Source organism: Triturus cristatus, chromosome 2_2 (genome assembly GCF_964204655.1).
Source record: "Triturus cristatus chromosome 2_2, aTriCri1.1, whole genome shotgun sequence".
Taxonomy (NCBI): Eukaryota; Metazoa; Chordata; class Amphibia; order Caudata; family Salamandridae; genus Triturus; species Triturus cristatus.
In genome coordinates, this window is record NC_140582.1 from 430,372,961 (window position 1) to 430,389,769 (window position 16,809).

The following is a 16,809-nucleotide window of genomic DNA, read 5'->3' on the forward strand; positions in this document are numbered from 1 at the left end:
CGGCTCAGCATGTAGATTATATTGCTGGCCGGAAAGTGATGTGTGCGCAATGCCTCTCCCACCGGAAACACCTGAGGTGGGGAGGGAATGTCTGTAAGCCCCTATGCAACAAACGGAAACCGCAGCGGCCCGAGGGCACCAGACAAACCAAAAGTAAACAGTGATTGTTGTGTTGTGAGAATTTGGCAGGTGAAGGAGTAAATGAAGTGATAAAGAAAATACCACACAGTGGTGAAGTGATGTGCCATCAAATCAAAGAGGTGCTGAACATAAAGTTCAATCCAATGCCAGATGTCGACTATGAAAGGTACATTTTCAACCAAGAAAGGCAGAAAGCTGGTGAAACAATGGATTCGTTTGTAGAAAGACTTGATTCGCTCATCAAGTTCAATGTTGAAGAGGCCATGCATCTTGGAGTAATAAATTGTTGTCTCTCTGATTCCATCAGACGACGAATACTGAAAGAGACACTCAGCTTGGAGCGAGTACTCATAGCTGCAGGGGGCAGGAAGAAAGAGCTGCCAGACAAGCAGCTAACATGGAGGCCAGAATGGCCCAAAATAAATCAGTGCTAAGTGTAAAATGTAAGTTAGAAGGCCATAAAGTAATGTCTCCAAAGAAAAAGAAGTTGTGTTTCCGATGTGGATTTTCCTTTACACATGAAGGTAAATGTCTTGCCATTTGACAGGGATGCAAAGGTTGAGAGAAAGAGCACCATTCTGTAAACGGTTGCAAAGTGAGGGAAAGATCAAGTGCATCACATCGAGAAAATAAAATGGATGCCAGAAAGTTCAAGAGATGTTCCAACCACACCCACAAGGCCAAGCAGCAACATCAGTTGAGGCAAGAAGAAACTGAACGATATTGATTGTCGTCAAATTCCTCCTCTAAAAGTTCATCACCGTCATTGTCAAGCAACAGTGAAGAAGATGGGTGTGCGATGTCAATGTTGACTGCTGGCAAAGATGCACATGTAGGATTAGCTTCTTGCAAGGAAGAATGCCCGCTGAAGCTCGATCGACAAGAGAAAGTGCGAAATTCATTTAGACACTGTACCAAAATCAAACTTAAAGAGAATGGGTACGCCATACCTTTTATCATAAACAGTGGCACGTCGATAAACATTATGCCACTGGAAAAATACAATGAACTGTCTCCAGTGCCCTGTTTAACCCCGGTGAAAACCAAAGTGTATACATGGGTTGCTTCAACGCCACTGCAAAGTCAAGGTTCATTTATAGCAACTGTGAAGCACCAAGAGAGGAAAGTACAAGCTCCACTTCATGTCCTACAAGGCACTTTCATCAAGTGCATGTTTACTCCGTTTCAGCACTGCTACTGACATGGGGCTGCTTTCTGTAAACTATAACGCCAATGCCTATCATGAGATAGTGAATCCATTTGCATCCTTGTTTCATGGACTACGAAGACGTAAAACAAAGAAAGTGCAATTTCACATAATGAGGACATCCATCCTGTTGCTCAATGACATCATCGAATTGCATATCATTCACAAGAGGCTATAGAGAAAGAACTTGAGACACTATTAAAGCATAACATCATTGAGGGATCTATTGGTCCGACGTCCCGGTTACCACCCATAGTGGTAATGCCGAAGGATAGTGGAGGAGCTGAGCACATCTGTGTTAATATGCGCCAAGTGACTGAAAGAAAACGACATCCAGGTTCAAACATTGCTAACATGATTACACAGCTGAATGGAGCTAAAGTCTTTTCCCGTCTAGATTTGAACAAAGAGGATCATCAACTCAAACTGAAAGAAAATTGCAGGTACATTACTACCTTTTTTGACATGTTTTTTTAGATATAAAAGGCTATGTTTCAGAGTGTCATCAAATGTAGAACTCTTTCAGGATGTAATTGGTCGCAAAATACAGCCAGTCACAAATGCTTTCAATTATAGTGATGACTTACTAGTCTTTGGAGCTACGCGAAAGGAAAATGATAAAGCTCTTACACAAGTGTGTTGTATCCTTGCCGATGCAGGTCTCATTTTAAATTTTGCTAAATGGCAGTTTCATAAAATCAAAATCAAGTTTTTTGGTCATATCTTTTGTGATGGGGCGAATGACCCTGGATCCAGATTATGCGCGATCCTTTCTTGGCATGGCCAGGTACTGCTCTAGGTATATACATGACTTTGCCACTGAAAGGGCTACATTGAGAGTCTTAACAAAATGTTCCATTTTGATGGTCACGTGAATGTGAACAAAGCTTCAAGAAAATCAAGCATGAGAGGAGGAGCCTAGCGCGCATCCAAGATGGTCGCGTGAGCACAGGGCTCCCCGGACCCTCGCTGCTCCTCGGAATTTATCCTGACAATATCCTGATTTGGTTTATGGAATCTGGGAGAGGACGACCAGCTGAGCACGTATCTCTTTTCAGGAATTTAATCGGACCCGGGAATCCTGAAATATCGTTGTTTGAATTTTTGGGACCCACCCGACGGAGGTGCCCGGGGCAAGGTGAGCCGTGGGGCCGTGTCGCAGTTGAACAACAACGGCTGTGGTGCGGTGCCAGGGGCCGCTTGGCCACTTTCGGTTTCACTTTCAGACCTCAGGGGGCTGGCCAGTGGAGCGATTGAGGTGGCGGGGTGTTTCCCTAAACTCTGCACAAAGCTTTGTCTCCACCTGCCACTAGAGTGCCTATCGCCCTGGGTCCCCCCGCACCGCCATATTGTGGCCTCGGGTGAGGCGTTGGTTTCCAGGGCCGGTATCCCAACTACTTTTGATCGGCGGTCCCCCTCGGAGTCCGTGGCCGCATGGGGGGCAAGGGGGGCCCCGAGGGGCGTAAGACTAAATCCTCCCTCCGTGGAGGATCGGTCCAGACCAACAACATGGACCGCTACACTCAGGGCAGAGGCTCTCCTGGAACGGCCGGTCCCCCCTCAGACGTCGCCGGTGGTGGCACATCCGTCTCTTCGGAACTTTCCCTACAGGACATCATGGGCGCCATTGATGGCATCAGGGAGACCATCGCCACGCAATATGAGGCCCTGGCCCGCAAGATCGATACGGTGGCGATTGATGTCACCTTAATACGGGCGGACCTCTCCAAAACAAACGAGAGGGTTCAAACTCTCGATGCACGGACCTCCACCCTGGGTGCGGATGTGTCGGGCCTGCAGGCCGCGCTTGGCGACATCAAGGTGGTCAACGAGCAGATGGCCCGGCGGCTGGAGGACTTCGAGGGACGGGCCCGACGCAACAACATCCGTGTCATCGGCGTACCGGAGTCCACCGACGACCGCCCGGTTGACCTCCTGGTCGAGGAACTCATCCTCCAACAGCTGACCCCTGCGGGCTTGAGTAAATTTTTTGCCGTTGAACGGGCTCATCGAGTTCCGGGCGGGCGGCCACGGCCGGGGGCCCCCCCGAGGCCTATCGTGGCCAAATTGTTTTACTACAGAGACCGGGATGCGATTCTGCAGGCCTCGCGGGTCCATGGCCCGGTTCGACATGAGAACTCATCCATTAACTTTTATCCGGACTTTACTCAACTTGTCCAGAAGCAGCGGATGGGATTCCAGGGGGTGAAACGGCGTCTTCGTGAGCTGGGCTTAAAGTACTCTATGCTCTACCCTGCCAAACTCCGAGTGGAACATGATGATCGGACTGCCTTCTTTGACTCTCCTGTGGCCGTGAGTGACTGGTTGGACTCGCTGCCTGACAGAGGTGGCCGTCCCGGGCCCTCTGCGGGTGCCAACGGGGACGGGTCCCCTTTGGAGTGACTTTTGGTCCTTGATTTTGCCAATTTGCACTGCTCAGCTGGGTTGTACTTCTTTGGTTCAGTGTGTTTTGCTAGTATATGTATGGGGGGCGGGCGGGGACGGGTCCCTTTCCTCCTCCGGGGTCTTTTTGTAGACTGGGGTTAGTGGGGCGACAGGCACACTGCAATTTTGGGGGGTTTTTTGGCCCGCAGGGGTGCAGGGTGGGGGGAGTTGGGTGTTGGGGGGGGTGGGGGGGAAGGAGGGGTTGTTTAGTAGTGTGGTTTTTGTTTGCAGGGCGAGGTATTGATTTTCTTCCACTTTTGGGACTTGTGCTACTTGCGGGGGGACCTCTGATCTATTGGAGGGGATGGGGGGGGGACGGGTTGAAGCTGATGTCTTGGAACGTCAATGGGTTGGGGGACCGTATCAAACGGGGTGTAGTTCTGCAGTATTTGCGTCGTCTGACTCCTGATGTGGTGTTTCTCCAGGAGACGCATTTGGTTGGTAATGTCTGCCATGCAATGAACAGGGGGGGATACCGCCTCGTGGCTCACTCTGGTTACACAACTGGCTCCAGGGGGGTGGGCATTCTCCTCCGATCCTCACTTCCGTTGGAGATCACGAGGGTGGTCTCAGATGACAGAGGGCGTTATGTTTGTCTGACTGGGAGGTGGGAGGGGCATCCCCTTGCCCTGGCCTCAATTTACGTCCCACCGGGCCTCCAGAACTCCACCTTCGCGGACTTGGGTCGAATGCTGCTTGAACTTCCGGATGGCCTTTTGCTTATGGGCGGGGATTTTAATTCGGTGGTCTCGGGTGACCTGGATCGTCACCCACCCAGGGCCCTCCCCGCTGCCCAGGCTTGGCTAGGTGGTCTGTTGGAGACCTTCGGCCTGGTGGATAGTTGGCGATTAATGCATCCGACCCAATGTCAATACACCTTTCACTCTGGGGCACATGGGAGTCTTTCTAGGTTAGACTATTTCCTTATGCCCGCGACGCAGGCGGGTCAAATTCGAGAGGTCAGGCACCTAGCGAGGGGTATCTCCGATCATTCCCCGCTGTGGCTTCTCTTTGACACCGAGTCGCGGTCTGCAGGGCGGATCGCTCCCATTAACCCGTGGTACCGGCGAGACCCCACGACCCGCGAGAGTCTGGTTAAGGCTATGGACCAATACTTTCTTGAAAACGAGGGGTCTGTGTTGTCTGCAATGTCCCTGTGGGAAGCCTTTAAAACTGTAATCCGCGGACACGCCCTCTCCCAGATAGTGGTGGCTAAGAAGCTCAGGAGTGAGGCGGTGGTGAAGCTGGAGACTGACATCTCGGGGCTGGAGTCGGCCTTGGAGGCGGGTGTCACTCCGGACGGGCTCCATGCCCTTAACCTGAAACAGCTTGAATACAGATCTCTTGTCACCGACGCTGCCAAAACTATGTATAGGGAGCAGCAGGGTTGGTTGTATGATGCCGGGGACAAGGCGGGAAAGCTGATTGCGTGGCTGGATAAGAAGGAGAGAGTGAATCGTGTGGTCCCGGAGTTGCGTGTCTCGGATGGAGTGTGTGTGACGGAGCCTGGTGAGATTGTGGAATGTTTTGCCGACCACCTCCGGACTGTGTACTCCCCGGTGACTGATAGAGATGAGGAAGATTCTCGCCTTCTCCTGAGGGACATTGCTTTGCCTGGCCTTTCTGCCGAGGACCGTGAGCAGCTGGACGCTCCCTTGACGGTAGATGAAATCGCGACTGCGATTCGGTCCCTTCGCTCGGGCAAGGCCATGGGTCCCAACGGTCTACCTATCGAATTATATAAGTTGCGCCCGGATAAACTAGCGCCCTTCCTCCGTCGTATGTTTCAGGAGTCCCTTGAGGCCGGTTCCCTTCCGGTCGACCAGCGACTGGCCACGATAGTCGTGATCCCCAAGGACGGTAAGCCACGGGACCGCTGTGCCTCTTACAGGCCTATCTCACTGCTAAATGCAGAGCCTAAAATCCTGGCTAAAGTCCTTGCCAATCGTTTGTTGAGCGTCATCTGCGATCTGATTCATCCTGATCAATGCGGATTCATCCCACATCGCAACACCGCCCTCAACTTGAGGCGTCTCCATGGCGCCCTCGCCAGGGCGGAGTACCTCTCTGAACCGGCCGTGCTGGTTTCTTTAGATGCCACGATGGCCTTTGACACCATCGAGTGGCCATTCCTCTGGGCTGTTTTGACCAGATTCGGCTTTGGGGAGGGATTTCTTGGCTGGGTGAAGCTTCTCTACACGGGACCCATGGCTCAGGTGGTGGTTAATGGGCGGGTCTCTCGGCCCTTCGCTCTTGGTAGGGGTACGAGGCAGGGGTGCCCGTTGTCCCCTCTGCTCTTTGCTCTCGCCCTGGAGCCACTCGCCGCTTGGCTCCGCTGGGAGCCCTCGATCAGGGGGATCCGGTGGGCCCCGGGCTTTGAGGATCGGGTCTCGTTATATGCTGACGATATCCTCCTGTATCTTACCTCGCCGCGGCAGTCGCTTAACGTTCTCTTCGATGTTCTGACTTCCTACGGGAGAAATTCGGGTCTCACGATTAACTGGTCTAAATCCTGTGTCTATCCTATCTCCGGTGGCCCCCCTCTCCTGCCGCCTCGGCTTCCGATCCAAATATCTCTGTCCGGCTTTAAATACCTGGGGATACACATCTCGTTGGACCCGGTAGCTCGCTATGAGCACAATCTCCTGCTTCCACTTCGACGTTTGAGGGAAGACACGGCTCGGTGGTGTAGGCTGCCCCTGTCCCCACTGGGTCGGGCCGCATTGTTTAAAATGATGTCCCTTCCCAGGTTCCTCTATGCACTTCAGAACTCCTTCGACATCATTCCAGTAGCCTACTTTCGGGAAGTAGAGAGTCTGCAGAGGGGACTGGTGTGGGACGGGCGGGCGCGTATTGCCCTGGCCAAACTTACTCTCCCCTGGTATGACGGGGGCATCGCGCTTCCCGACATTCGCAGGTATTATTGGGCCTCGCAGCTATCAGCCATCAACCACGCCACGTATGCGCCTGGCTTGAATCCGGCGTATGAGATGGATAAATTCCTGCTTCCCGGCGGTAACTATAACAGGGCGCTTTACTCCCGCTCGGCTGGACGGACCCTGACGGGCCCCACTAAGATCGCGGTACGGATTTGGAAGGCGGCCAATGTAGCCATGGGCTGGAGTGAGAGACTAACATGCGCTACTCCTTTATTTGCCTCCGACCGACTGGGAAGCCTCTGGACAACGAAGGGGTTTGACCGTTGGGACACGATTGGCATCAGTAGAGTGGGAGACTTATGGATGAAGGGCGCGGTGAAGACCTTCGCGGCGCTCCAGAGCGAATACGAACTCACGGAAAAGGAGTTCTTCCGATACGCCCAGGTTCGGCACGCCCTTCTCTCTGTCTTTGGGGAGGGGACCAAGATCCCGGCCTCTTCGCCCCTCGAGGACCGCATACTTGATGGTCATGTTCCCGACAGTACTATCTCCTTAATTTATAAAAAACTCATTAACAATCGGGCCGACCTATTGGTGCGCCTTCGGGAGACGTGGACGGGGGACGGGGTGGAATTAGACGACGAGGACTGGCAGTCCGCACTATCATCCCCCAAGGAAGTTGCCATTCCAGCCCGCCTCCGCCTGGTTCAGCTAAAGATTCTCCACCGGGTGTATGTTACGGGCCCCCGTCTGGTCTCGATGGGATTCTCGGAGGATGGGCTCTGCAGGCGGGGGTGTGGGCTCAGTGCCACCTTTCTCCATATCCTTTGGGAGTGCCGGGAGGTGGCGGAATACTGGCGTCGGGTTCATGGGGTCATGGGGCAAGTCACCGGGGTGGAGCTGCTGCCGGAGGTGCGTCGCTGTGTCTTGAATGTGTGGGAGCCCAATGATTATAACGCGGCGCAGACTCGGTGGGCGGCCCTGGGCTACATGATTGCCAAGAGGGATATAGCGCAGCTTTGGGGCTCCCAGCGGCCACCCACCGTGTCAGTATGGAAGGAAAACATGGACTGGTGTATGTTCAGGGAGAAGACTGTATATGTGGCCCGCGGTAAGCCCGGGGCATGGGGTAGAATTTGGGGGCAATGGAACGTATATCGTGGGGGTATCTGTACGCCCCCCCTAGTGGACACCGATATTGCTTTGTCCCCCTGACCCTTGATGGTTCCTCGTAACTGATTGTATAATCGCATATATGGATGTTCCTTTCCCGTTAGCCCACCCCGATCTTTCAATACTCCCTCCTGTTGATAGCTAATTGAAGCCTTGGAGTAAAAGTCCCCCGGATGTAGCCTGACCCACGTTTTCTGCCTGTATGCCTCGCCTTTTGTTTTTTGTTGTTATTTATGTTAAATGTATGTCTCCTGCTTCTCTCGAGCTATCCTGAGCCATTTACGGGGCTGGGCCCCAGGTGTCGCCTACTGCTTTAACTAATGTACGATCATTTCTGAATCTAGCGGCCGGCCCTGGTGGTTGTAGGCCCATGCTTGTATCTGATTTATTGTTTCAATAAAATTTTGGAGAAAAAAAAAAAAAAGAAAATCAAGCATGCAATTGAGAATGCCACTGAAATTATATACTTTGATCCGAAATTGCAGACGGAAGTTGTTGATGCACGTCCAGTGTCAAGGGAGGTTGGGTGCCATCCTTGTCTAGCACGCTAGTCATCCCAATGCCCCAAGACACAATGTGGATAATGCTAGCCAGAATTTGTCATTGACTGAACGTGCCTATCCACAAGCTGAAAATTGAAGCCTCGCTGTGGTGTGGGTTTGTGAGCATTTTCATGTGTTCCTGTATGGGAAGCAGTTCACGGTTGTTACTGACGAACAAGCATTACTCACCATTTTCAGCAATCAAAATGCCAAGATGACCCCTTGCATTGAGAGGTGGGTGATACGACTGCAGAATTAGGATTATACGATTGTACATCATCAAGGAAAAGATTAAAACCCTACTAACTACTTCTCAGGTGTACTAACACCGTGCCAAGTCAACACTCCTACAGCGGTTGATGCTTATGTTAACTTCATCGTGAAATCCAGTACCCCTGCTGCCATATCGGTGGAACAAATCATTGCTGCCACAAGCACTGACAGAGATTTGTAATTCTCAAAGACATTATTACACATCAATCGTGGCGAAAACACTCAACTTTTTCATGATGACCTTGAATACCAGAAATTCAAAAATGTGCAGGAAGTCACCCCAGAAAGCATCATTTTGCGAGGGTCAAGAATTGTCATACCTCAGAGTCTGAGACAGCAAGTCATTGAACTGGCCCATGAGGGACATTGTGGAGTTGTTGCTACTAAACAAGCTCTACGGGACCGAGTGAGGTTCCCTCATCTTGACCTAAGAGTTGAAAAAGAGTTAAGGGAATGTCCTTTGTGCAACTGCTTATCATCCAAAACAACCCTGCATCCGTTAAACATATCTGATCTTCCAAAGCAAGCATGAAAGAAGATTGCAATTGATTTCTTTGGACCCCTTGACAAAGGACATAATTTATAAGTAATTGTTGATGAATATTCATGTTTTCCCCTTGTGGAAGATCTGTCATCAACTACTCAAGAAAGTCATTGAAAGATTGGAAAGTATTTTTGCAACATGGGGTGTTCCTTCTATTTTGAAATCTGACAGTGGCCCGCCTTGCAACAGTCAAGAATGTAAAGATTTTCCCACTCATTTCAGTGTCAAGCGCTAGAAAAGAACACCTCTCTGACCACAGGCGAATGGTTTTGTCGAGAGATTTAGGAGCATCAGCGCGCTTCGTGCATACAGGTCAGCTCCCCATTCTACCACGGGTGAAAGGCCTGCCACTTTAATGTTTGGGAGAGCCATAGGAACCAAATTGGCACAATGGAAAATGAAAGAACTATTGACATTGATATACTTTGCACTACTGATTTGTCTCACAAACGCAAAATGAAGACCTATGCAGGCAGACGCCACTGGGCTCCGAGAACTGCGTGCAAAAGAGAAGACCAAGTTATTGTCAGGCAGAAATGGAAATGCAAGTCTAAAGCACCGTTTGATGCTGACCCACTGAGGGTTGCGACAAGTAAAAGGACACATGATAACTGCTCACCGTCCTGAATAATCTATTACATGAGTTTCTTCGCATTTCAAGCACCTGCCTCGACTTTCGCCAACTTCTGATGTTATAAGTGAGACTTATCCACCTGAGAATCTGGAGAGCCCAACAACTGTACCAGTGTCTCTGTCACGAGTGCCAGTCATGGAAACTTCTCCTGTATCTCCGCAGCCTCACATGACAATAGTTGGGCAATTGATTGTAGCACCAAAACAACTTATTGAAAAGTTGTGATGTAAATATATATCATTTGTACTTTTAATTTAACAAAGGGTGAGATGTAGGTTCGTGGGAGTTAGAAATGATGGGACCATTTTGGTTCCTGATGGACTCCGTAGAACAGTGACTTAAGTGTGTGGGTGATAGAATTAATGAAGTAGAATGTTCGCTAATGGTTACACACTGTGGAATAAAGGCGTGTAAAACCAAGCTCCATGTGTGGTGAGATAATTTGCATGTACCCAGGCTGGGTAGGACGCAACAGGACGCTTAGTGATAAACTCTGGGTTAAGCTCTTTAAAATGGAATACTACCCAGAGTTCTCACTTTGGGCATACATCTTTAAAATCACTGTGGATTTAAGCAGAATAGTGAGATGCTGGTTCTCCAGCTAACATATTACTTTACGTGGAAAGTGTGTGCACGTGGCCTCAGTGGTTAGTTTCGAGGTTTGAATCATCAGCTTACTGTGCACATCTGAAATACTATGCTTGGTCTATACTATTACTTTATGAAACACTGCGGGTCACATTTAAACGACGTTAACACTGCTTAATATTTTATGTATTCTATAACCTAATATGGATGTCTTCTTTTGAGAGAAAAATAGGATTTTGACTTTAACATTGTAATTATTCAGCATGTGCATTGAACCAGGTATTAAAACTGTCAATGCAAAGAACAACCACCATTGGCAAAGCCAATAGATCTGGTCTTGGCAAGCTTGCATTTTTTTGTGCTAATATATTGAATATGTAAAAAATATTAGGCAAAATAGACCACTCCTATGTTTTTTGTGTTTTATAGCAGCCCAGGCACTCAAATGTACTTTTTTCAGCGGACAGGATAAGAAAAAGCATTTGCAATGCAATAGGTCTCGCATTACTGATCGTTTGAGGTATTGGCATTGCAAATAATAATGCAACGACAATAGCTCATACTTTCAGTATGTGAGCCAGGAACCAGCACTGCATGTCTCGGTGCAGTACCGCAAGCTGCTCCTAGAGGTCCCTAGTGAGCAAGGCACCAGCGCTGCCTGTCTATGTGCAGTTCCGCAAACCGCTCCTATAGGTCCCTAGTGAGCAAGGCACCAGCACTGCGGACCTCTTTTAGTCACATATGGTACTGCACCCTACAGAAGATATGGCAAATCCATCCAACCCATAATGCACTGCACGCAAGACAGTACTACAAATACATTCTGTTGGAAAACCACACTCCCCACTCTGAAAGGGTGGTGGTGGTCTTCCGGACACACTGTGGTAGCTTGGCTCGAGTGGTCAGGAATCAGGCTCCGTGCTAAGCATACGACATACCCAAACAATAACCATGCGTGCATCCGTTCCAAAAACGACTCTACACCGTAAAAATTATGAAAATATCTTTCTTTATCTTCTTTTTCTCTCAGTTGCTGATTAGATAAATAATAACACAATCACAATATACAAACTTTTTAAATAGTGCAGGTCAAATAAATACTGGCTTAATGATTCAATAAATAGGGGTGATCATAAATAAAGAAGGCATAAATATAAGTGCAATACATACAGGCAATTAAATATTCTGAGGCAATAAATACTGTAAACCAATAAATATTGTGCATCAATAAATACTGTGGTCCAATAAATACAGTGAAGCAATAAATAGGTTAAATACAATAAATACAGTGCCCCTAGTAAATACTTAAAAGCTAACAGTGACACTCATGGAATCAGATCACTTTTGAATTCCTAAGGGCTGATTTGGCCCAGGCACAGCTTGTGGGGATGTGGAAGGCTTGAGGGTGTCTACTCCCTGGCTTTGACAAGGCTGAGACCTAAACTGAGGTAGATAAAGGGGGGAAATACCAGAGACCTGGCTCTCTTCCTCCACACAACCTCTCCAGATTAGTCCCAGCTCACCCCTGGCACAGTCAGGTTGGTTCCAGCACCTCCCTAGCCCCTTAGAGCAGTCTCTCAGGTCTCCACAGGGCCTTAGGCGCCCTCTACTCCACTTACTGCCCTTTTTCTGATGCTCCGACGCCGCTGGAGTCGTGTCGACGCCGTGAGGCGGTTCCGGTTCGATGTCGGCGGCCTCGGCACAATGTCAGTTCCTGACGACGCCGGTAGGCGGTTCTGGTTTCGATGTCGGCGGCCTCGGTTCGATCTCGACCTCCGATTCGATGGCGTCGGGCAGTCTTTACTCGATGTCGACTTCGGGCGGCTCCGGTCCGATGGCGACCTCGGATTCGATGACGTCGGCCGGCCTTGCCTCGATGTCGACTTCCGGCGGCTCCGGAGTGCGATCCTCACTCCCGACCTCCGGTGCTCCTCTCCTTAGGTTTCCGGCGACTCCGGGGTGCGACCTCCACTCCCGACCTCCGGCACGATTCTCTCAGGTTCCGGCGACTCCGGAGTGCGATCCTCACTCCCGACCTCCGGTACACCTCCCCTCGGTCTCCGACGACTCCGGAGGGCGGACTTCACTCCTCCGATGACGCCGTTCACTCGACCTCGGGTGACTTCCTCCTCGACCTCTGGTATTCCTCACGACCTCTGACGGCGCCCTCTCTCGACCTCTGGCGGCTCCGGGTACGACGTCCGCTTTCCAGTCGGCGCCGCTTCTCCACCTCGGGCTCCCGGTCTCAGGCTACTCGACGTCGGACTCCAGGGAAACCAGTTTCCAGGTCAGGATCTTGCTGTTCTCTGTTTCTAAGGCCTGTTCCTGCTGTCCAGGTCCTTAGGATGGTTTTTCTGACTTCTTCCCACACAGGGCTCCAGGCTGGGCTCAGTCAGTAGGGACTAGTATCAAGGGTGGGTTTATGGACCCCACTCCAGGCACAAGTTTCCACCCCTGCTGCCTCACTCCTTCCTCCTTCAAGTTTCTGCTGCTCACTCTTCACCAGTCAGGTGCCAACTGCCAGCTCCAACTGCCAACTCTCTGTCTTAGCTTCCCAACATTCTAAACCGCCTCCAATGGTCACAGGGTTCTGGAATGTTCTGGAAGGTGCTAGTAGGTTCCAGTGGATGCTGGTGATGTCACAGGTGGCCACCATTTTGTGCTCCAGGCCCTCAGACAGAAGTTTCAGGGGTAGATAAAATGGCTCCCTGAATCTGCAGCAACACGAAAAAGTCTGGTGGTTCCCAAAAAGGAAAAATTCAAACAGGGTTTGAGGCAAAAGTGGGACAAAATAAATAATGATGAGGAGGGACCACCCAAAGGGCTGACAGGTCTAACACATTCAAATAGCTATGGCCATATATACAATTAATAGCTTTGAAATGTGACAAAAGAATTATTACATTAATTTCGGATTAGGTTGTACTCTGTGAGGAACTGATGAAGGTAAATTTATAGACGTCGCATATATATATGTGAGATGTTCTCGTAAGTGAAGTAACCACTGCCAGTTTAGCTTAGAACCAAGTGTGTGTCTTGCCTGAAACCTGTTAAGAAAATAGTGCCTTGAGGTAAATTTATAGACGTTTCATATATATGTGAGATGTTCTAGTAAGTGAAGTAACCACTGCCAGTTTAGCTTAGGACCAAGTATGTGTCTTGCCTGAAACCTGTTTAGAAAATAGTGCCTTGAGGCTATAATTAAAAACTAGGGAGTAACAACACATGTAACAGGGGATTGTCCTCATGGGAGGTTACAAGAGACAAGGTGGTACTAAGGAGGGACTACTAAGCCTATCGACCAATGAAAAGCCACCATTTACAAAGGACAGGAGCCAATTAAAAAGATGGGAGGAAAAAGGGCGGAGCATTATGCCAATATCCTGAAAACAGCATGTCTCGAAGAGACCGCACAAGCTCTGCCTTGGTGAGACCTAATAATGCCACCTCTCAAAAATGCAACACAGACAATGCATGAAGTGGGCTGACCCATTTCCCCATGCGTTGGGAAGGAGTAAAATGCAAATGACGCATGACCAAACCAACACCTTTTTGTATATTAATATTTTTTTTCAAAAGAGAGAGTCTATGCTAGAGCAAACATAAAAAAAGGAGACTAGGCGTGCAACACTCATTTGGCGTGCCAGAACTTGAGCCTGCTGGGTTTGTAAACACCAACTTATTTTGAGACTCGATTTCAAACCTGTTTCCATTCAGATCACATATGAGCAGTTCAATTAGTGGGCTCATTGTCTTTGCATTTTGGTATTGCACTAAACTCACCGAAAGTGCAGATTAAAATACCAGATCTAAAGTAGGGGTCTTCTTGAGAGATTTTGCAACTTGTATATACGTAACTCTAACCACTAGTATCTGTAGTCGACATTTGTACTTATACCATTCTTATGCGATGTTAAAGTTTATCTGTTTCGTATCTTTTATATAATTCATGTACTCTGAAGTCTTATGTAATGTAACTGTTTCTATTGTAAAGCGCTCTGACACCTTCGGTTAAAGTTTGCGCTAAATAAAAACTCATAAACAGGGGTCAGCTCACGTGCCTACATTTTCACAAGCAACAAGGTATCTCGGTCGACCATCTATCTGTAGTTTCTCACATTTATAGTCATTAGTATTTAGTGCTTTTGTCAAGTGTGTAGGTACAAGTGCCAAGCTGCCTGAGCTTCAGTTTTCCAGAGCGCGACCGGTCTGCACACTTAGACACAATCCAAATGTTATCGGGTGGCGGAAATACAGCATGAAAAGGTGATTCAACAGCCACAGACAATCAGCAAGCTGCTGAAGGTCACCGCTCCTCCCAACCAGCAGGAACTCACCGGGACGCAGGCTTGTGGCGTAGAGCAACCGGGAGTACAGCTGGGGGTGCATCGTTCCTGGGAACCTTCTTGACGTGAAACACAGGTTCTAAGTAAGGGTCAAGAGAATTAGAATGTCACCATCTACCGTATACGGCACACTAGACAGAGACATGGAAAAAGAAACAGGACTAAACAGCCCGAACTGGTTAGATGTCCACCTCCGGCCGCCATCTTGCAAGATATCCATCTCTGTTGTTGTATACGAGCTGGCGCATCGTGTATATTTGTTTAAAAAAATTCTTCATACTTACTCCGATCTTTTAGGACAAAGAAGTATAGCTGCCAAGTTGTCTGTTTGCTTATGTGTGTGACATTTCTTTGCAGCGTGCACGTGTGCCATTTCAGTGACACTTGGAGTGACATGTTCTAATGAGTGGATCAACGCAGAAGGGATGAATTTCAGAAACTACACCTTTTCTGAAATGCACAACCTAAAAGGGGCCTTAAAAGTGTTGTATACTATTAGATCTATATTTAGTATTGTGGGATGTGCTTCTCAAGGCATAATGACATGATAGCTGCCAAGTTTTCCAGGTCCATGCGTGATGTACTAGTCCAGTTCACGGTTTTTAGGTCTCGCTGAGCCAGCGCATGCGCTGCTCTGCGAGACATTTAGTGTACCGATTTTCGAAGTGCTGCCACAGGCTTCTGGTGGCCTAGCGCTTGCGTACGCGCGCAGCAGCCATCTGTCTTTGATCGCGATCACTTTCACTTTCGCGGGCCGCGCGGCCGTGTCACTTTCACGGCCGCGCGGCCAATGCTTGTAATTTTATGGGGCAGTACCTGCATTTCTCATGAGGGTGACCGCACTTTCTAATCGGATAACAGATGCGCTTTTCAGAAGAGCCGCTATACCTTGATGGGCAGTAGTGGTGGTTCTCAGCAAAAGCTACCCGACGTTAAATCTCCCTGTAACAACGCTCGTCAGCAGGGCTGCCATAAATCAATGGGACAGAAGCAGGCGCGCAACACCCATTGGACTCAAAGGGCTACAGCCCCCCCCCCCCCGTCGTGTGTGGCAGCCCGTGATGAGACAGCTTCCCGGGCACAGACACAGCCGCACCCGGGCACTTCACAGGTCTTTAAAAGACCATTTGCATGTTGATGAGGCCTAGCTGTTGTTTCATCCCTTCTAAGGGCCCCTGCAGCTCCACGCTGCCTATTGATTAAAGATTCAGCCCCCCCCCCCGAACCCCCTCCCCGAAATTTGGCTCTAGTTGCGCCTCTGGAGAGAAGTGACACACCCCTCTCTCAACTGCTGGCAAGAGCTGCCCTCTCGCCCATAGACGTACACCCTCTCCTCCTCCACTAGCAGCACCCTCTGCTAAGAGAGAAGTATGCTCCCTTCACTGGAATGTGCACTCCCCACGCAGCCACTTCAAATCCCTGCTCCTTCCCCAGAGGTGCCGGCCCCTCCCGTTCCAGAAGCACACTTCCCTCTTCTCCACGCAGAAGCAACTCTCCCCCCTCCCTCCATAAGCTGCACACTCCCCCTCCCTCCATGAGCTGCACACTTCCCTCTCCTCAATAAGCTACACACTCCCCCTCCCTCCATGAGCTGCACACTCCCCTCTCCTCAATAAGCTGCACACTCCCCCTCCCTCCATGAGCTGCACACTCCCCTCTCCTCAGTACGCTCCACACTCCCCCTCCCTCCATGAGCTGCACACTCCCCGCTCCTCAATAAGCTGCACACTCCCCCTCCCTCCATGAGCTGCACACTCCCCTCTCCTCAATAAGCTGCACACTCCCCCTCCCTCCATGAGCTGCACGCTCCCCTCTCCTCAATAAGCTGCACACTCCCCCCTCCCTCCATGAGCTGCACACTCCCCTCTCCCTCCATGAGCTGCACACTCCCCTCTCCTCAGTAAGCTCCACTCCCCCTCCCTCCATGAGCTGCACACTCCCCGCTCCTCAATAAGCTGCACACTCCCCCTCCCTCCATGAGCTACACACTCCCCTCTTCTCAATAAGCTGCACACTCCCCCTCCCTCCATGAGCTGC

General features: G+C 49.9%; 1 long non-coding RNA gene across 1 annotated transcript in view; it reads right to left on the bottom strand.

The window, feature by feature from the left end:
* The window catches only part of LOC146862319 (uncharacterized), a 144,110-nt gene extending 129,195 nt beyond the window's left edge, over positions 1-14,915 (bottom strand). Inside the window, exon 1 of the long non-coding RNA XR_014978115.1 lies at positions 14,764-14,915. This is a non-coding gene — a long non-coding RNA (uncharacterized LOC146862319). The remainder of the gene's footprint in view (positions 1-14,763) is intronic.
* Positions 14,916-16,809: the final 1,894 nt, after the last annotated feature.